This window comes from Salvelinus alpinus, chromosome 2 (genome assembly GCF_045679555.1).
Source record: "Salvelinus alpinus chromosome 2, SLU_Salpinus.1, whole genome shotgun sequence".
In the NCBI taxonomy this organism is placed as follows: domain Eukaryota; kingdom Metazoa; phylum Chordata; class Actinopteri; order Salmoniformes; family Salmonidae; genus Salvelinus; species Salvelinus alpinus.
Window position 1 is genome coordinate 16,454,252 of NC_092087.1, and position 21,624 is coordinate 16,475,875.

Genomic DNA, 21,624 nt, shown 5'->3' on the forward strand with positions numbered 1-21,624 from the left:
AGGCAGAGGGTTCAAGAGAAGATACTTGCATCCTGCTGAGGCATCAAACTCACAACCTTGACATCGATTTGCTGCATACTGCTGTATAAGTATAACACGCTAACCGATTGCACCACAGGATCCATTAACAACAACTCTTACTGATCACCATATTTTGCACAAACAGAGCTGTACGATATTCAGACCAAGTCAATTATTACTGATCGAGGTGCCCGGCTAGCTCAGTCGGTAGCAGCATGAAACTCTTAATCTCAGGGTACGTGGGTTCGAGTCCCACGTTGGGAGATTTTTTTCTCTGCCGAAGCACCAACTCACTTTGTAAACAGCCATCCGCTTGGACTTTCGAGCAGGCTTGCCACCCTGCATTGCTGATGCTGTCAGGCATAGCTGTGTGAGTACAGCAAGACTAATCGGATTTGACATCCAGGAGCCATGTGCCTGCACTCTCACCTGTTCATCTCAATGACTTACCTACGAAACAGTGCCGTCCTAATATTGTTGTCCAAGTAAATGCTCACTTTTGAGCTCGCCAAGAAATAGACAGGCAGAGGTGTCTCAAGACAAATAATTGCATCTGGTGAGGCTCAGACTCACAACCTGGTCAATCGATTATGACTTGCATACTGCTGTATCAGTACAACACTGCTAACCGATTGCACCACTGGATCACCAGTTAAACAAACACTGCTCACTAGATCAAGCGCATAGCTGTTTGCACAAAAAGAGCTGGTGCGATCAGTCAGACCACAGTCATTATTCGATGTTGAGGTGCCTGGCTAGCTCACGTCGGTAGAGCATTAGAAATCTCATGTTCTAATGACGGAGCTAGCCAGGCAGTCGTGGATTCGAGCCGACCGACGATTGCCAGGCAGCTCAATCGTGATCTTGACTCGGATCCGAAGCATCGTACAGCTCACGTTTGCAAACAGCCACAAAATATGGTGATCAGCGAGAGTGCTTTCAATGGCTCCTATGGTGCAATCGGTTAGCACTCTGTGATTATACAGCATTATGCAGCAAACCGAGGTTGTGATTTTGAGCCTCACCAGGAGCAACATTTTTCTTGAACCCTCTCCCTGTCTATTTCTTGTCCAGAAAACAAGCATTTTTCACTCCATTTAGGAGGACGTTTCACAAGTAATTGAGACAACAGGTCAGAGTGCAGGAACCGCTTGCATTCAAACCCATAGTCTCCTGTATAACCAGCTAAGCCTGACACGTCAGCAATGCCAGGTGGCAAGCCTGCTCGAAAGACCAAGTGGATGACTGTTTGCAAAGTGAGTTGGTGATTCGGTGGAGAAAAGCATCACCCAAAATGGGGCTTGAACCCACAACTTTGAGATTAAGAGTATCATGTATTACCTAAATAGCACCCCCCTATCCACATCGACGGGACAGTAGTGGAGAAGGTGGAAAGTTTTAAGTTCCTCGGTGTACACATCACGGACAAACTGAATTGGTCCACCCACACAGACAGCGTTGTGAAGAAGGCGCAGCAGTGCCTCTTCAACCTCAGGAGGCTGAAGAAATTCGGCTTGTCACCAAAAGCCCTCACAAACTTCTACAGATGCACAATCGAGAGCATCCTGTCGGGCTGGTACGGCAACTGCTCCGCCCACAACCGTAAGGCTCTCCAGAGGGTAGTGAGGTCTGCACAACGCATCACCGGGGGCAAACTACCTGCCCTCCAGGACACCTACACCACCCGATGTCACAGGAAGGCCATAAAGATCATCAAGGACAACAACCACCCGAGCCACTGCCTGTTCACCCCGCTATCATCCAGAAGGCGAGGTCAGTACAGGTGCATCAAAGCAGGGACCGAGAGACTGAAAAACAGCTTCTATCTCAAGGCCATCAGACTGTTAAACAGCCACCACTAACATTTAGTGGCCGCTGCCAACATACTGACTCAACTCCAGCCACTTTAATAATGGGAATTGATGGAAATTATGTAAAAATGTATCACTAGCCACTTTAAACAATGCCACTTAATATAATGTTTACATACCCTACATTACTCATCTCATATGTATATGTATATACTGTACTGTATATCATCCACTGCATCTTGCCATCTTTATGTAATACATGTATCACTAGCCACTTTAAACTATGCCACTTTATGTTTACATACCCTACATTACTCATCTCATATGTATAGACTGTACACTATACCATCTACTGCATCTTGCCTATGCCGTTCTGTACCATCACTCATTCATATATCTTTATGTACATATTCTTTATCCCTTTACACTTGTGTGTATAAGGTAGTAGTTGTGGAATTGTTAGGTTCGATTACTTGTTGGTTATTACTGCATTGTCGGAACTAGAAGCACAAGCATTTCGCTACACTCGCATTAACATCTGCTAACCATGTGTATGTGACAAATAAAATTTGATTTGATTTGATTTGAGCTAGATCATTCCTGATGTTGATTTGGGCCAAATATCGTGCAGCTCTGTTGAGCAAAATAAGGCAGTTAGCTAGAGAGCGTTCAATGGCTCATGTGGGGAAATCGGGAAGTGCTTGGTACTTATACAGCAGTATGCATCAAAGCGATGCTGAGGTTGTGAGTTCTCACCTCGAGTAAGTGCTTTTCTTGAACCCTCTGCCTGTCTATTTCTTGTCCAGAAAAGGAGCATTTTTCACTCCATTTTGGAGGACATTTCACAAGTAATTGCTTTGTCATTGAAATAGCAGATCAGAGGGCAGGCACTGCTAGGATTCAAACCCAGAGTCTCCTGTATCACCAGCTAAGCCTGACACATCAGCAATGCAGGGTGGCAAGCCTGCAAGATAGACGAAGCGGATTGCTGTTAGCAATGAGAATTGGTGCTTCGGCGGAGAAAAGCATCGCCCAACGTGGGGCTCTTACCCACGACCCGGCGATTAAGAGTCTCATTCTCTACCTACATAGCTAGCCTGGCAGATCACTCCTGGCATTGATTTGGACTGAATATCGTACAGCTCTGTTTGAACAAAATATGGTGATTAGCTAGAGATCTTTCAATGGCTCATGTGGCGAAATCGGTTAGTGCGTGTGCAAATGCAAACAGTGTGTGCAAATGAGGTAAGATAAGGGAGGTAAGGCAATAAATAGTCCATAGTGGTGAAATAATTACAATTTAGCAATTAAACACTGGAGTGATAGATGTGCAGAAGATGAATGTGCAAGTAGAGATACTGGGGTGCAAAGGAGCAACATTTTTTAAAACGGTATGGGGATGAGGTAGTTGGATGGGCTATTTACAGATGGGCTATGTACAGGTGCAGGGATCTGTGAGCTGCTCTGACAGCTGGTGCTTAAAGTTAGAGAGGGAGATATGAGTCTCCAACTTCTGTGATTTTTGCAATTCGATCCAGTCATTGGCAGCAGAGAACTGTAAGGAAAGGCAGTCAAAAGAGGAATTGGCTTTGGGGGTGACCAGTGAAATATACCTGCTGGAGCGCGTGCTACGGGTGGGTGCTGCTATGGTGACCAGTGAGTTGAGATAAGGTGGGGCTTTACCAAGCAAAGACTTATAGATGACCTGGAGCCAGTGGGTTTGGCAACGAATATGAAGCGAGGGCCAGCCAACGAGAACATACAGGTCGCAGTGGTGGTTAGTGTATGGGGCTTTGGTGACAAAACGGATGGCACCGTGATAGACTGCATCCAATTTTCTGAGTAGAGTGTTGGAGGCTATTTTGTAAATGACATCGCTGAAGTCAAGGATCGGTAGGATAGTCAATTTTACGAGGGTATGTTTGGCAGCATGAGTAAAGTATGCTTTGTTGCGAAATAGGAAGCCGATTCTAGATTTAATTTTGGATTAGAGATGCTTAATGTGAGTCTGGAAGGAGAGTTTACAGTCTAACCAGACACCTAGGTATTTGTAGTTGTCCACATATTCTAAGTCAGAGCCGTCCAGAGTAGTGATGCTGGACGGGCGGGCAGGTGCGGGCAGCTATCGGATGAAGAGCATGCATTTCATTTTACTTGCATTTAAGAGCAGTTGGAGGCCATGGAAGGAGAGTTGTATGGCATTCTGGAGATTAGTTAACACAAAGAAGGGTCCAAAGAAGGTACAGAAGTATACAGAAAGGTGTCGTCTGCGTAGAGGTGGATCAGAGAATCACCAGCAGCAAGACAATATCATTGATGTATACAGAGAAAATAATCGTCCGAGAATTGAATCCTGTGGCACCCCATAGAGTGCCAGAGCCAGACAACAGGCACTCCGATATGACACACTGAACTATGTCTGAGAAGTAGTTGGTGAACCAGGCGAGGCAGTCATTTGAGAAACCAAGGCTGTTGAGTCTGCCGATAAGAATGTGGTGATTGACAGAGTCGAAAGCCTTGGCCAGGTCGATGAGTACAGCTGCACTGTATTGTCTCTTATTGATGGGTGGTTATGGTATCGTTTAGGACCTTGAGCGTGGCTGAGGTGCACCCATGACCAGCTCGGAAACCAGATTGCATAGCGGAGAAGGTACGGTGGGATTCGAAATTGTCGGTGATCTGTTTCTTAACTTGGCTTTTGAAGACCTTAGAAAAGCAAGGTTGGATAGATATAGGTCTGTAACAGTTTGGGTTTAGAGTGTCTCCCCCTTTGAAGAGGGGGATGACCGCAGCAGCTTTCCATTCTTTGGGGATCTCAGACGATACGAAAGAGAGGTTGAACAGGCTAGTAATAGGGGTTGCAACAATTGTGGCGGATAATTTTAGAAAGAGAGGGTCCAGATTGTCTAGCCCGGCTGATTTGTAGGGGTCCAGATTTTTCAGCTCTTTCAGAACATCAGCTATCTGGATTTGGGTGATGGAGAAATGGGCGCAGCCCCCACACCACTAGAGGGATATCTTCAACCACCAACTTACTATCCTGAGACAAGGCCGAGTATAGCCCACGAAGATCTCCCCCATGGCACCAACCCAAGGGGCGAGCCAACCCAGACAGGAAGATCACGTCAGTGACTCAACCCACTCAAGTGGCGCACTCCTCCTAGGGACGGCATGGAAGAGCACCAGTAAGCCAGTGACTCAGCCCCTGTAATAGGGTTTGAGGCAGAGAATCCCAGTGGAGAGAGGGGAACCGGCCAGCCAGAGACAGCAAGGGCGGTCCGTTGCTCCAGTGCCTTTCCATTCACCTTCACACTCCTGGGCCAGACTACACTCAATCATAGGACCTACTGAAGAGATGAGTCTTCAATAAAGACTTAAAGGATGAGACTGAGTCTGCGTCTCTCACATGGATAGGCAGACCATTCCATAAAAATGGAGCTCTATAGGAGAAAGCCCTGCCTCCAGCTGTTTGCTTAGAAATTCTAGGGACAGTAAAGAGGCCTACATCTTGTGACCGTTGCATACGTGTAGGTATGTACGGCAGGACGAAATCGGGAAAGTTAGGTAGGAGCAAGCTTTGTAGGTCAGCAGTAAAACCTTGAAATCAGCCCTAACCTTAACAGGAAGCCAGTATATAGAGGCTAGCACTGGAGTAATGACCAAATTATTTGGTTCTAGTCAAGATTCTAGCAGCCGTATATAGCATTAACTGATGTTTATTTAGTGCTTTATCCAGGTAGCCGGAAAGTAGAGCATTTGAGTAGTCTAACCTAGAAGTGACAAAAGCATGGACACATTTTTCTGCATCATTTTTGGACAGAAAGTTTCAGATTTTTGCAATGTTACATAGAGGGGAATAAGCTGTCCTTGAAACAGTCTTTATATGTTCGTCAAAAGAGAGATCAGGGTCCAGAGTAATGTCGAGGTCCTTCACAGTTTTCTTTGAGACGACTGTAGAACCATCAAGATTAATTGTCAGATTCAACAGAAGATCTCTTTGTTTCTTGGGACCTAGAACAAGCATCTCTGTTTTGTCCGAGTTTAAAAGTAGAAAATTTGCCGCCATCCACTTCCTTATGTCTGAAACACAGGCTACCAGGGAGGGGATTTTGGGGCTTCACCATGTTTCATCGAAATGTACAGCTGTGTGTCGTCCGCAGAGCAGTGAAAGTTAACATTATGTTTCCGAATGACATCACCAAGAGGTAAAATATATAGGTCTTAAACGGAGCCTTGAGGAACACCGAAATTTACAGTTGATTTGTCAGAGGACAAACCATCTACAGAGACAAACTGATATCTTTCCGACAGATAAGATATAATCCAGGCCAGAACTTGTCCGTGTAGACCAATTTGGGTTTCCAATCTCTCCAAAAGAACGTGGTGATCGATGGTATCAAAAGAAGCACTAAGGTCTAGGAGCACGAGGACAGATGCAGAGCCTCGGTCTGACACCATTAAAAGGTAATTTACCACCTTCACAAGTACAGTCTCAGTGCTATGATGGGGTCTAAAACCAGACTGAAGAGTTTCATATACATTGTTTGTCTTCAAGAAGGCAGTGAGTTGCTGTCCAACAGCCTTTTCTAAAATGTTTGAGAGGAATGGGAGATTCGATATAGGCCGATAGTTTTTTTTATATTTTCAGGGTCAAGGTTTGGCTTTTTCAAGAGAGGCTTTATTACTGCCACTTTTAGTGAGTTTGGTATACATCCGGTGGATAGATGTTTATTATGTTCAACATAGGAGGGCCAAGCACAGGAAGCAGCTCTTTCGGTAGTTTAGTTGAAATAGGGCCCAGTATGCAGCTTGAAGGTTTAGAGGCCATGATTATTTTCATCAAGCCTGCTTTGTAGACCAGGCGGATGGCTGTTTGCAAAGTGAGTTGGTGCTTGGGGGGAGAAAATAATTCCCCAACGTGGGGCTCAAATACCCTTAGATTAAAAGTCTCATGCTGTACCAACTGAGCTACCCAGGAATTTCACACAAGATCTTGATTTGGACTGAATATCGTACAACTCTCTTCGTGCAAAATATGGTGATTGCGAGATTGCCGTTAATGGCTCCTGTGGTGCAATCGGTAGGCAGGTGGTGCTTATGCAGCAGAGCGATGCCGCGGCTGTGAGTTCAAGCCTCGCCAGGAGGGGGTAATTTTCTTGAACCCTGTGCCTGTCTATTTCTTGTCCAGAAAAGGACCATTTTTCACTCCATTTAGGAGGACGTTTCACAAGTAATAGGTATGCCTCTGAGTTAACAGGTCAGAGCACAGGCACTGCTAGGACTCAAACCTAGAGTCTCCTGTTTCACCAGCTAAGCCTGACACGTCCGCAATGGCGGATGGCTGTTTGCAAAGTGAGTTGGTGCTTGGGCAGAGAAATGCATCCCCTAACGTGGGGCTCGAAACCCACAACCCTGAGACTAAGAGTCTCATGCTCTACCGACTGAGGTAGCCAGGCAGCTCAGTCAAAATCTTTATTGGGACCAAGTATCCTACAGCGCTGTTTGAGCAAAATATGGTAATAAGCTAGAGAGCTTTCAATGGCTCATGTGGGGAAATCGGTTCACGCTCGGTACTTATGAAGCTGTATGCAGCAAAGCGATGACGAGGTACTGAGTTTGAGCCTCACAAGGAACAGGTATTTTTCTTTAAACCTCTGCCTGTCTATTTCTTGTCCAGAAAAGGAGCATTTATTCAATCCATTTAGGAGGACGTTTCACAAGTAATAGGTATGTCATTGAATTAACAGGTCAGAGTGCAGGCACTCAAATCCAGAGTCTCCTGTTTTCCAGATAAGCCAGACACATCAGCAATGCAGGGTGGCAAGCCTGCTCTATAGACCAAGCGGACAGCTGATTGCAAAGTGAGTTTGTGCTTTGGAGGAGAACAGCAGCGCACAACTGGGGGCTCAAACCTTCTACCCTGAGATTAAGAAACCCATGCTCTACCGACTGAGCTAGCCAGGCTGTTAAATCATGATCTTGCTTTGGATCGAATATCGTACAACTCTCCTAGTGCAAAATATGGTGATCAGCAAGAGAGCTTTCACTTTCTCCTGTGGCGCAATCGGTTAGCATGTGGTACTTATACAACAGTAATCAGCAGAGGTTGTAAGATCGAGCCGCAACGGATTAAACAAATCCAATTTTGATAAACTCCCATAACTATTGTGTGAAATATCACAGCAGCAAGATTTGTGACTTGTTTCCACAAGAAGAGGGCAACCAGTGAAGAACAAACACCATTGTAAATACACCCCGTATTTATTTATTTTCCCTTTTGTACTTTAACTATTTGCACATCGCTACCACACTGTATTTAGACATAATATGACATTTGAAATGTCTTTATTCTTTTGGAACTTGTGTAAGTGTAATAGTTTTTATTTCACTTTTGTTTATCCATTTAATTTGTTTTGGCAATGTAAACATCTTTTTCCCATGCCAATAAAGTCCCCTTAATTTATTTGAATAGACTGAAAGACAGAAAGAAAGAGAGAAAGCGAAAAAGAGCGAGAGAGAGAGAAAGATAGAGTTAGAGAGAGACGCAGATACATAAGAGGGCAGAGGTTAGGACAACATTTCTATGACATTAAAGAGGACTCCAACAATGTTGTGACCCTCCAGATTGAAACTTAAATGGCAGTGTTGCAAATGGAACACGAATATTGTCAACAGCATTATAGTTACGGTTGAGATTAAATAAAACATTTAATACTACCTTCTATGATTGATCACTTTGAAACAAATTAAAACTGTTATTTATTTTCTTTGGCCAACAAATGTAGGTTATACTGTTTAAAAATGAGTATGGACTGAAATGAAAGTCCACTGCAAATCATCAAGCGTACTGTGTGTGAGGATTGCGTCACTTGAGAGCAGAGTTAAATGTGCCTCAGCTTTGGTTCGCCCACGGTGTTTTCACACTGCACAGGTGGCCTTCACTAGCAAGACCATCCAACCCTCCATCTCACTCCCAGCAGGCTTTGCGAACCAGCTGACTAATTTACCGTGGCTCTCAGCAAGTTGTCATGAATTATACAAACAAGCAATGTTATAAATGTTACAGATGTCAGCCATCTTTAAATGTACCCTACAGTACAGTATGTCACGGTGGATTTGTCCACCAAAGATAGGATCAAGGGATCCTATTGTAGGTAAGCCAAAAGTTTGTGGTTGGTTGGAGCTCTGCTGGATCACCTTATTGAAAAGTCAGCATTATTCCAGTTCCAAAAAGTCCCAAGATGTTACCATGAGCAGTGGAGCCTCAAAGTCATCAGGAAATTGTGTAAATATGTAATTTGCTCACATGCTCAGTAACACAAACTCTCAGCTACTACAACAATTGTTTGATATCCAGCACAAAGGATTTACAGTGCATTCAGAAAATATTCAGATCCCATGACTTTTTCCACATTTTGTTAAGTTACAGCCTTATTCTAAAATTGATTAAATAAAATATTTTCTTCATCAATCTTCACACAATACCCCTTAATGACAAAGTGAAAACTAATTTATATAAAAAAAAGAAGAAATACCTTATTTAAACAAGTAATCAGACCCTTTGCAATGAGACTTGAAATTGAGCTCAGATGCATCCTGTTTACATTGATCATCCTTAAGATGTTTCTACAACTTGATTGGAGTCATCTGTGGTAAATTCAATTGATTGGACATTATTTGGAAAGGCACACACCTGTTTATAAGGTCCCACATTTGACAGTGCATGTCAGAGCAAAAATTAAGCCATGAGGTAGAAGGAATTGTCCGTAGAGCTCCGAGACAGGATTGTATCGAGGCACAGATCTGGGGAACGGTACCAAACATTTCTGCAGCTTTGAAGGTCCCCAAGAACACAGTGGCCTCCATCATTCTTAAATGGAAGAAGTTTGGAACCAAGACTCTTCCTAGAGCTGGCCGCCTGGCCAAACTAAGCAATCAGGGGGAGAATGGCCTTGGTCAGGGAGGTGACCAAGAACCTGATGGTCACACTTACAGAGCTCCAGAGTTCCTGTGTAGAGATGGGAGAACATTCCAGAAGGACAACCATCTCTGCAGCACTCCACCAAATCAGGCCTTTACGGTAGAGTGGCCAGACGGAAGCCACTGCTCAGTAAAAGGGACATGACAGCCCGCTTGGAGTTTGACAAAACGCACCTAAAGACTCTCAGACCATGAGAAACAAGATTCTCTGGTCTGATGAAATCAAGATTGAACTCTTTGGCTTGAATGCCAAGCGTCACTTCTGGAGGAAACCTGGCACCATCCCAACTGTGAAGCATGGTGGTGGCAGAATCATGTTGTGGGAATGTTTTTCAGCGGCAGGGACTCGGAGACTAGTCAGGATCGAGGGAAAGATGAACGGAGCAAAGTATAGAGAGATCCTTGATGAAAACCTGCTCCAGAGCGCTTAGGACCTCAGACTGGGGTGAGGTTTCATCTTCCAACAGGACAACGACCCTAAGCACACAGCTAAGACAATGCAGGAGTGGCTTCGGGACAAGCCTCTGAATGTCCTTGAGTGACCCAGCCAGAGCCCGGACTTGAACCTGATCGAACATCTCTGGAGAGACCTGAAAATAGCTGTGCAGCGACACTCCCCATCTAACCTGACAGCGATTGAGAGTATCTGCAGAGAAGAATGGGAGAAATGCCCCAAATACAGGTGTGCCAAGCTTGTAGTGTCATACCCAAGAAGATTCAAGGCTGTAATCGCTGTCAAAGGTGCTTCAACAAAGTACTGAGTTCAACAAAGAGTCTGAGTACTTACGTAATTGTGATATTTCTGTTTAATTTATTTATTATTCCTAAAAAACATTTTTTTGTTTGTCATTATGGAGTATTGTGTGCAGATTGATGAGGAAAAAAAGACAATTGAATCCATTTTAGAATAATGCTGTAACATAACAAAATGTGGAAAAAGTCAAGGCGTCTGAATACTTTCCGAATGCACTTTAAGTGCCTTGATACAAAATGTAAAGGTCTTTGAACAATGACATGTTTACTATTGATGTAGTTGTTATGGTATGCAGGGTTTTCTGACCATGCTTGTTAGAGTGGGGAGTGGGAGGTGGGCCACCTACACTCTTAGAAAAAAGGGTTCCAAAAGGGTTCTTCGTTTTCCCCCATAGGATAACCCTTTTTGGTTCCAGGTATGACTCTTTTGGGTTCCATGTAGAACCCTCTCATGTAAAATATTCTACATGGAACTCAAAATGGTTCTACTTGGAACCAAAAAGGGTTCTTCAAAGGGTTATCTTACGGGGACAGCCGAATAACCCTTTCAGGTTCTAGATAGTACCTTTTTTCCTAAGAGAAACCATCAAGAGAGTCCTCTGCTTTGACTTGAGGTCTTATTCTTACATTCAATTTGACCCAGATGGTCAGGGTTGCCATAGTTATACATGATAGAACAACTAGAATTAACTCTATTGAGAAGATATCGAGTATACTAATGATATCCTGCCTGCCTGTGTCAACTCTGAACAAAAGATGACACAGCATGTACTTTATCAAAGGGTGCTGGGTTTATTGAAACTGTGATAAATTCACCTGTCATGCATTGAATGCTTCTCCTTCAGAAGATAATGTTGTAATTATAGTGGTACATCTGTTTGAATAGCTAAGGGGATGGTGATCTCTATAATTGCATGTTGAGTAGGAACTGTCATTGATAACTATCTTCGGGATTGCATTTTGAGGGCCACTGCTTTTTGGGGGTGAAATTAAAGAGATTTAGGACAGTTCCTTATTATAAGGGGAAAGACAGATCGTACCTGGAGTTTTTTACAAATGCATAACAACAGAGAGGTGACTCACTTAAAATTAAAACAGACTCCACAATAGGTTTGGAGAAGAGAAAGTCTACAAACCTGTGCCTATCTACGGGCCATAGGTGACATAAGGGAATTGGTGTTAGTACTGTCATACATTGAAGTAAAATGAAACAGTCTCTTGTAGGTGTTGGACTTTAGAAAGGAGGGGTGGGTTGTTGTTGTTGTATCTGCAGAGGAACATTCAGCGAATTCTAAATATTGCTATGCTTCATAATTTACAGTAACTACCACAAATAGGGACACTTGTAGCAAGTCCACTCATCTTGTCCCAGAACTTATTGAGTGGGCACTGTTGTGGTGGGACAAGGAGGGGGGTGTAAACGAGGATGGTGAAAGAATGGGGGGGGGAAATCACCTGTGCAACAAAACAATGCCACTCCCGGTCGTTTCTGTGGTAACCACAACAGTCAGAGGGGGTTAGGTGATGCTGGGAGTCAGAGGACGGAGAGAGTAGCAGGCACCTGGTGATGGGCGGTGAGCAGGTCGAGGGTGCTCCGCCACTCTCTCCTGTCATCTCAACAGTGCTTCAGCAGGATGACTCATTTTGGGAGAGACACTCATTGTTATATAAGCTAATGCTCCAGATAGAGTCTGCCTTTCTGTCTGTCTGTCTGTCTGTCTGTCTGTCTGTCTGTCTGTCTGTCTGTCTGTCTGTCTGTCTGTCTGTCTGTCTGTCTGTCTGTCTGTCTGTCTGTCTGTCTGTCTGTCTGTCTGTCTGCCTGCCTGCCTGCCTGCCTGCCTGCCTGCCTGCCTGCCTGCCTGTCTGTCTGACATCAGCCTGAAAGCCCCCCTGGCCCTCTCTCTCTATCTACCTCCACATAATTGCAGGGTGCTGTGAATGGTCGCATCCATTATCCTGTCACACTTGGGGCCTGCTTTGACCCCCACTGACGAATCAACCACTTACATACAGAGGGGTCTCAGTGAAAATGGTCCTCGAAATAGGTCCACCGGATTCCAGAATGAAATTAAGCAACATCTTTTTGTTAGACCATATATTTAATCAACTTAGTTATTATGCTATTTTGATACTGTGGCTCAGTAATTTCGTAAAACAGTATGTCAGCTTGTGTTGTGTTGCAAAGTGTAGAGTAGTATCAGTAGTATTATTACTGCCCAATGTTATCAATGGCAAAGGACTTCTAACTTCTGTTCAGTTTTTGGAAGTAAGGAGTGAATGACTGTACACACACACACTACCATTCAACAGTTTGGGGTCACTTAGAAATGTCCTTGTTTTTCAAAGAAAAGCTCATTTTTGGTCCATTATAATAACATAAAATTGATCAGAAATACAGTGCATACATTGTTAATGTTGTAAATGACTATTGTAGCTGGAAACGGCTGATTTCTCATGGAATATCTACATAGGCGTACAGAGGTCCGTTATCAGCAACCATCACTCCTGTGTTCCAACGGCACGTTGTGTGAGCTAATCCAAGTTTATCATTTTAAAAGGCTAATTGATCATTAGAAAACCCCTTTGCAATTATGGTAGCACAGCTGAAAACTGTTGTTCTGATAAAAGAAGCACTAAAACTAGCCTTCTTTAGGCAAGTTGAGTATCTGGAGCGTCAGCATTTGTGGGTTCGATTACACGCTCAAAATGGCCAGAAACAAAGAACTTTCACCTGGAACACGTCAGTCTATTGTTGTTCTTAGAAATGAAGGCTATTCCATGCGAGAAATTGCCATGAAAGTGAAGATCTCATACAACACGGTGTACTACTCCCTTCACAGAACAGCGCAACTGTCTCTAACCAGAATAGAAAGAGAAGTGGAAGGCCCTGGTGCACAACTCAGCAAGAGGACAAGTACATTAGAGTATCTAGTTTGAGAAACAGATGGCTCACAAGTCCTCAATTGGCAGCTTCATTAAATGGTACCCACAAAACACCAGTCTCAATGTCAACAGTGAAGAGGCGACTCTGGGATGCTCTTCACTGAGAGGCGACTCTCAGTGTTCCTCTGTCCAGTGTCTGTGTTCTTTTGCCCATCTTAATATTTTCTTTTTTCTGGACAGTCTGAGATATGGCTTTCTCTTTGCAACTCTGCCTAGAAGGCCAGCATCCCGAAGTCGCCTCTTCACTGTTGACGTTGAGACTGGTGAGACCTTCACCTTATAATAAGGAACTGTTCTAAATCTCAGAAGAAAGTTATTCGTTTCTGGCCATTTTGAGCCTGTAATCAAACCTACAAATGCTGATGCTCCAGATACTCAACTAGTCTAAAGAAGGACAGTTTTATTGCTTCTTTAAATAAGAACAACAGTTTTCAGCTGTGTTAACATAATTGCAAAAGGGTTTTCTAATGATCAATTAGCCTTTTAAAATGATAAACTTGGATTAGCTAACACAACGTGCCATTGGAACACAGTAGTGATGGTTGCTGATAATGGGCCTCTGTACGCCTATGTAGATATTCCATTTTAAAAAATCAGCCGTTTCCAGCTACAATAGTCATTTTCAACATTAAAAATGTCTACACTGTATTTCTGATCAATTTAATGTTATTTTAAAAATGGACAAAAAAAAGTGGTTTTCTTTCCAAAACAAGGACATTTCTAAGTGACCCCACACTTTTGAACGGTAGTGTATACTGTAGCTGTCGTTTATCTGAAATGTACTCTCTGTACCCCCTTCAAAGGAATAATGAAAGTTCCCTATTGGGAAGTCTAACTGGCCTCCGATAAAGTACAATTTGCACTACATCATTCAGCATTAGTCATGTATTTACTATGCAAAGAGAATTGATGAGTGTGAGTTTTGACAGATGAACTCAGAAAGGGGAAGTCAGAAAGAAGTTTAAAATAGAATCCTTGAGGAAAAGGGTACGTTGATGGAAGCTTATATTCCCCACATCATTTATCTGCTGTCATATATAGTGCATTCGGAAAGTATTCATACCCCTTGACTTTTCCACATTTTGTTACATTACAGGCTTATTCTAAAAAAGAATGTTTTCCCTCATCAATCTATAAACAATACCCCAAAATGACAAAGCAAAAAAAAAACATTTTTTTTTTTTTAGCTAAGTTATTCAAAATATAAAGCTGAAATATCACATTTACATAAGTATTCAGATCCTTTACTCAGTACTTTGTTGAAGCACCTCTGGCAGCGATTACAGCCTTGAGTCTTCTTATACACGTGTATGTGACAAATACAATTTGAGTTGATGACGCTACAAGCTTGGCAAACCTGTATTTGAGGAGGTTCTCCCATTCTTCTCTGCAGATCTTCTCAAGATATGTCAGGTTGGATGGGGAGTGTCGCTGCACAGCTATTTTCAGGTCTCTCCAGAGATGTTAGATCGAATTAAAGTCCGGGCTATGGCTGGGCCCCTCAAGGACATTCAGACTTGTCCCAAAGCCATTCCTGCGATGTCTTGGCTGTGTGTTTAAGGTCCTTGTTAATCCTGTTGGAAGGTGTACCTTCGCCCCAGTCTGAGGTCCTGAGCGCTCTAGAGCAGGTTTTCATCAAGGATCTCTCTGTACTTCATCTTTCCGTCGATCCTGACTAGTCTCCCAGTCGCTGCCGCTGAAAAACATCCCCACAGCATGATGCTGCCACCACCATGCTTCACCGTAGGGATGGTGCAAGGTTTCCTCCAGGCGTGACGCTTGGCATTCAGGCCAAAGCTTTCAATCTTGGTTTCATCCGACCAGAGAATGTTGTTTCTCATCATCTGAGAGTCTTTAAATGCATTTTGGCAAACTCCGAGCAGGGTCCTTTACTGAGGAGTGGCTTCTGTCTGGCCATTCTACCATAAAAGCCTGATTGGTGGAGTGCTGCAGAGATGGTTGTCCTTCTGGAAGATTCTCCCATCTCCATAAAGGAACTCTGGAGCTCCTTCAGAGTGACCATCGGGTTCTTGGTCACCTCCCTGACCAAGGCCCTTCTCCCCCGATTGCTTAGTTTGGTCGGGCGGCCAGCTCTAGGAAGTCATGGTGGTTCCAAAGTCATTCCATTTAAGAATGGAGGAGGTCACTGTGTTCCTGGGGACCTTCAATGCTGCAGAAATGTTTTGGTGTTCTTCCCCAGATATGTGCCTCGAACGCAATCCTGTCTCGGAGGCCTCCGGACAATTCCTTCAACATCATGGCTTGGTTTTTGCTCTGACATGTACTGTCAACTGTGGGACCTTATATAGACAGGTGTGTGACTTTCCAAATCATGTCCAATCAATTGAATTGACCACAGGTGGATTCCAATCAAGTTGTAGAAAGGATGATCAATGGAAACAGGATTTACCTGATTTACCTGGTCTGAATACTTACGTAAATAAGGTATTTCTGTTTTGTTTTTTTGCAAAAATTTATAAAAACTTGTTTTCACTTTGTTATTATGGGGTATTGCGTGTAGATTAAGGTGGAAAAGAATAAGGTCGTAACGTAACAAAATGTGGCAAGAGTAAAAGGGTCTGAATACTTTACAAATGCACTGCATATACAGGTGAAGTCGGAAGTTTACATACACTTAGGTTGGAGTCATTAAAACTTGTTTTTCAACCACTCCACAAATTTCTTGTTAAACAAACTACAGTTTTGGCAAGTCAGTTAGGGCATTTACATTGTGCATGACACAAGTCATTTTTCCAACAATTGTTTACAGACAGATTATTTCACTGTATCACAATTCCAGTTGATCAGAAGTTTTCATACACTAAGTTGACTGTGCCTTTAAACAGCTTGGAAAATTACAGAAAATGATGTCATCAAATCAAATTTATTTATAAAGCCCTTCTTACATCAGCTGATCTCAAAGTGCTGTACAGAAACCCAGCCTAAAACCCCAAACAGCAAGCAATGCAGGTGTAGAAGCACGGTGGCTAGGAAAAACTCCCTAGAAAGGCCAGAACATATGAAGAAACCTAGAGAGGAACCAGGCTATGAGGGGTGGCCAGTCCTCTTCTGGCTGTGCCAGGTGGAGATTATAACAGAACATGGCCAAGATGTTCAAATGTTCATAGATGATCAGCAGGGTCAAATAATAATAATCACAGTGGATGTCGAGGGTGCAACAGGCCAGCACCTCAGGAGTAAATGTCAGTTGGCTTTTCATAGCCGATCATTCAGAGTATCTCTACCGCTCCTGCTGTCTCTAGAGAGTTGAAAACAGCAGGTCTGGGACAGGTAGCACATCCGGTGAACAGGTCAGGGTTCCATAGCTGCAGGCAGAACAGTTGAAACTGGAGCAGCAGCACGGCCAGCTGGACTGGGGACAGCAAGGAGTCATCAGGCCAGGTAGTCCTGAGGCAGTGTCCTAGGGCTCAGGTCCTCCAAGAGAGAGAAAGAAAGAGAGAAAGATAGAAAGAATTAGAGAGAGCATACTTAAAATTCACACAGGTCACCGGATACAACAGGAGAAATACTCCAGATATAACAGACTGACCCTAGCCCCCCGACACATAAACTACTGCAGCATAAATACTGGAGGCTGAGAAAGGAGGGGTCGGGAGACACTGTGGCCCCATTCGACGATACCCCCGGACAGAGCCAAACAGGCATGGCTTTAGAAGCTTCTGATAGGCTAATTGACATAATTTGAGTCAATTGGAGGTGTACCTGTGGATGTATTTCAAGGCCTACCTTCAAACTCAGTGCCTCTTTGCTTGACATCATGGGAAAATCAAAAGACATCAGCCAAGACAGCCCAAAAATTGTAGACCTCCACAAGTCTGGTTCATCCTTGGAAGCAATTTCCAAACGCCTGAAGGTACCACGTTCATCTGTAACAAACAATAGTATGCAAGTATCGTTATGTTTGGAGGAAAAAGGGGGAGGCTTGCAAGCCGAAGAACACAGTCTCAACCGTGAAGCACAGGGGTGGCAGCATCATGTTGTGGGGGTGCTTTGCTGCAGGAGGGACTAGTGCACTTCACAAAATAGATGGCATCATGAGGATGGAAAATTATGTGGATATATTGAAGCAACATCTCAAGACAACAGTCAGGAAGTTAAAGCTTGGTCGCAAATGGGTCTTCCAAATAGACAATGACTCCAAGCATACTTCCAAAGTTGTGGCAAAATGGCTTAAGGACAACAAAGTCAAGGTATTGGAGTGGCCATCACAAAGCCCTGACCTCAATCCCATAGAAAATTTGTAGGCAGAACTGAAAAAGCATGTGCGAGCAAGGCCTACAAACATGACACAGTTACACCAGCTCTGTCAGGAGGAATGGGCCAAAATTCACCCAACTTATTGTGGGAAGCTTGTGGAAGGCTACCCGAAACGTTTGACCTAAGTTAAACAATTTAAAGACCATGCTAACAAATACGAATTGAGTGTATGTAAACTACTGACCCTCTGGGAATGTGATGAAAGAAATAAAAGCTGAAATAAATCATTCTCTCTACTATTATTCTGACATTTCACATTCTTAAAATAAAGTGGTGATCCTAACTGACCTAAGACAGGGAATATTTACTAGGATTTAACATCAGGAATAGTGAAAAACTGAGTTTAAATGTATTTGGCTAAGGTGTATGTAAACTTCCGACTTCAACTGTAGATTATGCAAATCACCTTGTCAGCTAGCTAGCTATGCTGTTGAAACAATCTAACTAGTCTTTACCTGTGATTGGAGTTTGTTCTGCTGCCTCTTATTCCTACTAACAAACAGTTTAATTGAAGCCTTCCCTGTGCCTGACCATGAGATGAAACATGCAACTCAAAAGGGAGCCAGTTCTACACTACCATTCGGTGCCGGTGGCTTCTGCCTGCAGGAGGAAGTTAGTGGTGCAGGAGGATTGCAGTGCGTGCTCAGGTGGAGGCAGAGGAGCAGGGGAGTGGTAATTTTCCAAGATACAAAATATTGATATTTATTTGATGGCCAATTCATTTAAATAAGGCAGCAGAAAATAGACTAAAGTTGAATAAAAATGTAATAATTAAAAAACGCCACTGATCTAAAAGGGCACTTTTCTCATAGGAGGGCAGAAGGCCAGGTGCTCAGGCACCCCTAGACCTCTATCTGTGCACATGCCAGGTATGGAAGTACCAAGAGGGTTAGAGGAGAAAATAACAAGATAGTAAAAAAGGTAGAGTGACAGATTCAATGCATATTATAACATTACCTGGCCTACTTACATCAAATTGACAATTAAACCTGCATGTAGATATGATAGATGTTACATACAGTACAATGCATCACGGCTTGTTCTTGTTCTTATGGCATCTCTTTGTTGTTGCCTACATAATGGAGCACCCACGCCTCCTCTGCAACATAAGAGCGCCCTGGTAGGGACAGGCAAGCATCTGATTCAGACAGACACATTAGCCCAAGGGTCCTCTGACACAGCAGACTGGATCATCCCGATGCTGCACAACACTGAACATGAATCCGCATTGGGTTCGAAGATCACATAAACCACACGGGATGATCATTACCAGTTCGGGTGACCACATTTAAAATAATCAGCAGGTTGATTTTGTGGGACAGTCGCCTCCCACACACACACAATTCCCCCTTATGGTGTTGTGCTAATTTCTTAGGAGCCAGAGAGCAATAAAAAAAATGTAAATTATGTTAATGAAATAATTCCTCAGAGTTTGTACCGACAGATGTAGCCTATTGAATATCATTATAGAATTTGCTTAAAATGCATCCTCCAATTACAGTCTGCCTATGCCCACATATATTGTCTCAAGAAAATGTTCTATTTTTAATATCCTCAAACACCAAATTAGGCATACCTCATTTCAAAATAGGCCATGGCATCATCACTGTCATGATAAATGATGATAAATCTTCACATTTTACCAGTGAAATGTCCAAACTTTGTCCGCATGCCAATCGTTTGATCTCAATCAGTTTCATGTAAATATGCATTTAGATCTTCTTGAATTACTGTTTTTTATTTTTTTATCCTATTTTCTCCCCAATTTTCGTGGTATCCAATCGCTAGTAATTACTATCTTGTCTCATCGCTACAACTCCCGTACGGGCTCGGGAGAGACGAAGGTCGAAAGCCATGCGTCCCCCGAAGCACAACCCAACCAAGCCGCACTGCTTCTTAACACAGCTCGCCTCCAACCCGGAAGCCAGCCGCACCAATGTGTCGGAGGAAACACCTTGTACCTGGCCCCCTTGGTTAGCGCGCACTGCGCCCGGCCCGCCACAGGAGTCGCTGGAGCGCGATGAGACAAGGATATCCCTACTGGCCAAACCCTCCCTAACCCGGACGACGCTATGCCAATTGTGCGTCGCCCCACGGACCTCCCGGTCGCGGCCGGCTGCGACAGAGCCTGGGCGCGAACCCAGAGAATTACTGTTTTTTTGAGCAAATTAGAGCAGATGGTGTTAACAAAATATACTGAACAAAAATACAAATGCAACATGAGCTGAAATAAAAATGTCCATACACAAAAAAAGCGTATTTCTCTGAAATGTTGTGAACAAATTTGTTTACATCCCTGTTAGTGAGCATTTCTGCTTTGCCAAGATAATCCATCCACCTGACAGGTGTGGCATATCAAGAAGCTGATTAAACAGCATGATCATTACACAGGTGCACCTTGTGCTGGGGACAATAAAAGGCCACTCTAAAATGTGCAGTTTTGTCACACAACACAATGCCACAGATGTCTCAAGTTTTGAGGGAGCATGCAATTGGCATGCTGACTGAAGGAATGTCCACCAGAGCTTTTTCCAGAGAATTTAATGTTCATTTCAGCCAACTCCAACGTGGTTTTAGAGAATTTGACCAGACCACGCATAACCACGCCAGCCCAAGACCTCCACATCCTACTTCTTCACAGGAGGGCTCATCTGAGACCAGCCAACCGGACTGCTGATGAAACTGAAGAGTATTTCTGCCTGTCATAAAGCCCTTTTGTGGGGAAAAATTCAAAGCACATTCTGTCTAGTGGTGCACACTTGAGTTTTGGCCACATGGGATTTTTTTTTACTATTCAGCTAATAATCCTAAAATCTCATAAGAAATGAGTTTTTGGTGTAACAGTAATGTTATTTATACCATGCTACTATATTTGTTTCTGTCAGGGGCGCAACTTTGGTTTTAGAAGTGATAAATATTCCAAACAGCCTACACGACCGCTCGGAGGCGTCTGCATGGTCCTAAAGCACAACTTTGCCTTGTTTTGAATCACATTCCAATGGTTAAAACTATGGGGGACAAAAATGCCATTTCAGAATGTGGGGGGGACATGTCCCCCGTTCCCAGTGAAAGTTTCACCCCTGGTTTCTGTTATGTAGAAAATACTAACTAATCAGTATGTGATCTTCCAAGAGATTGATTCAGCATTGAACTGACTTTACTCAAGGAGCACCATTGTGAGAAGTGGCAGAGGGACACTCCAGTGAGCTCTAGCAGCACTACACCCCTGCAGTCTGCTGCACAGAATGAGCAATTGAAGTCTACTCTTTTGCGAGACCACATGTGTGGCTGTATAATTTAAATCTGGGAATATTTGGCCAAGGAAACATTTCTGGTTGGTCTCAGGGAATGTAAAACATTTAGGAAGCGAGATTTAAAATGGGATTGAGTGAAGTAGCAGCAAATATGTTGAATGAGCAACTAATGAGCATGAGAGATTACCTTATATTTTTCAGTCTAATATGGCTATTTACTTACCTTTGTAGCTCTTCATCAGAAGCATGATTTTTGTAAGTAGTTAGGCCTAACTGTCTTTCACAAATTTAGCTGGAATTTCCCCCGAAAGGATTGGCTAAATATGATTGGGTGAAGATAGGCCTATGTCTATGACATTGCCCAGGTCTTGTTTTGCACTGTGCATAATATCAGAACTCAGATCTTTAACATCAACAGTATGCTTAGGCTACCACATCCTTAATCCTTATGATATATGCAGGCCTATATTTTCATAAACGCGAAGTGACTGCAAGAGATAGGTTGGAATGTCTGACTGAAATACAAGATGTTGACAAATCTACATTTTTTATATAGAAATTAGTGGTGTTTCAATTTGTTGATA

At 43.3% G+C, this 21,624-nt stretch overlaps 1 non-coding gene across 1 annotated transcript; it reads left to right on the plus strand.

The window, feature by feature from the left end:
* Positions 1-210: 210 nt before the first annotated feature.
* Positions 211-285, plus strand: trnak-cuu (transfer RNA lysine (anticodon CUU)). Its single transcript has one exon. It is a non-coding gene; the product is annotated as a tRNA-Lys (tRNA).
* The last annotated feature ends 21,339 nt before the right edge of the window (positions 286-21,624 follow it).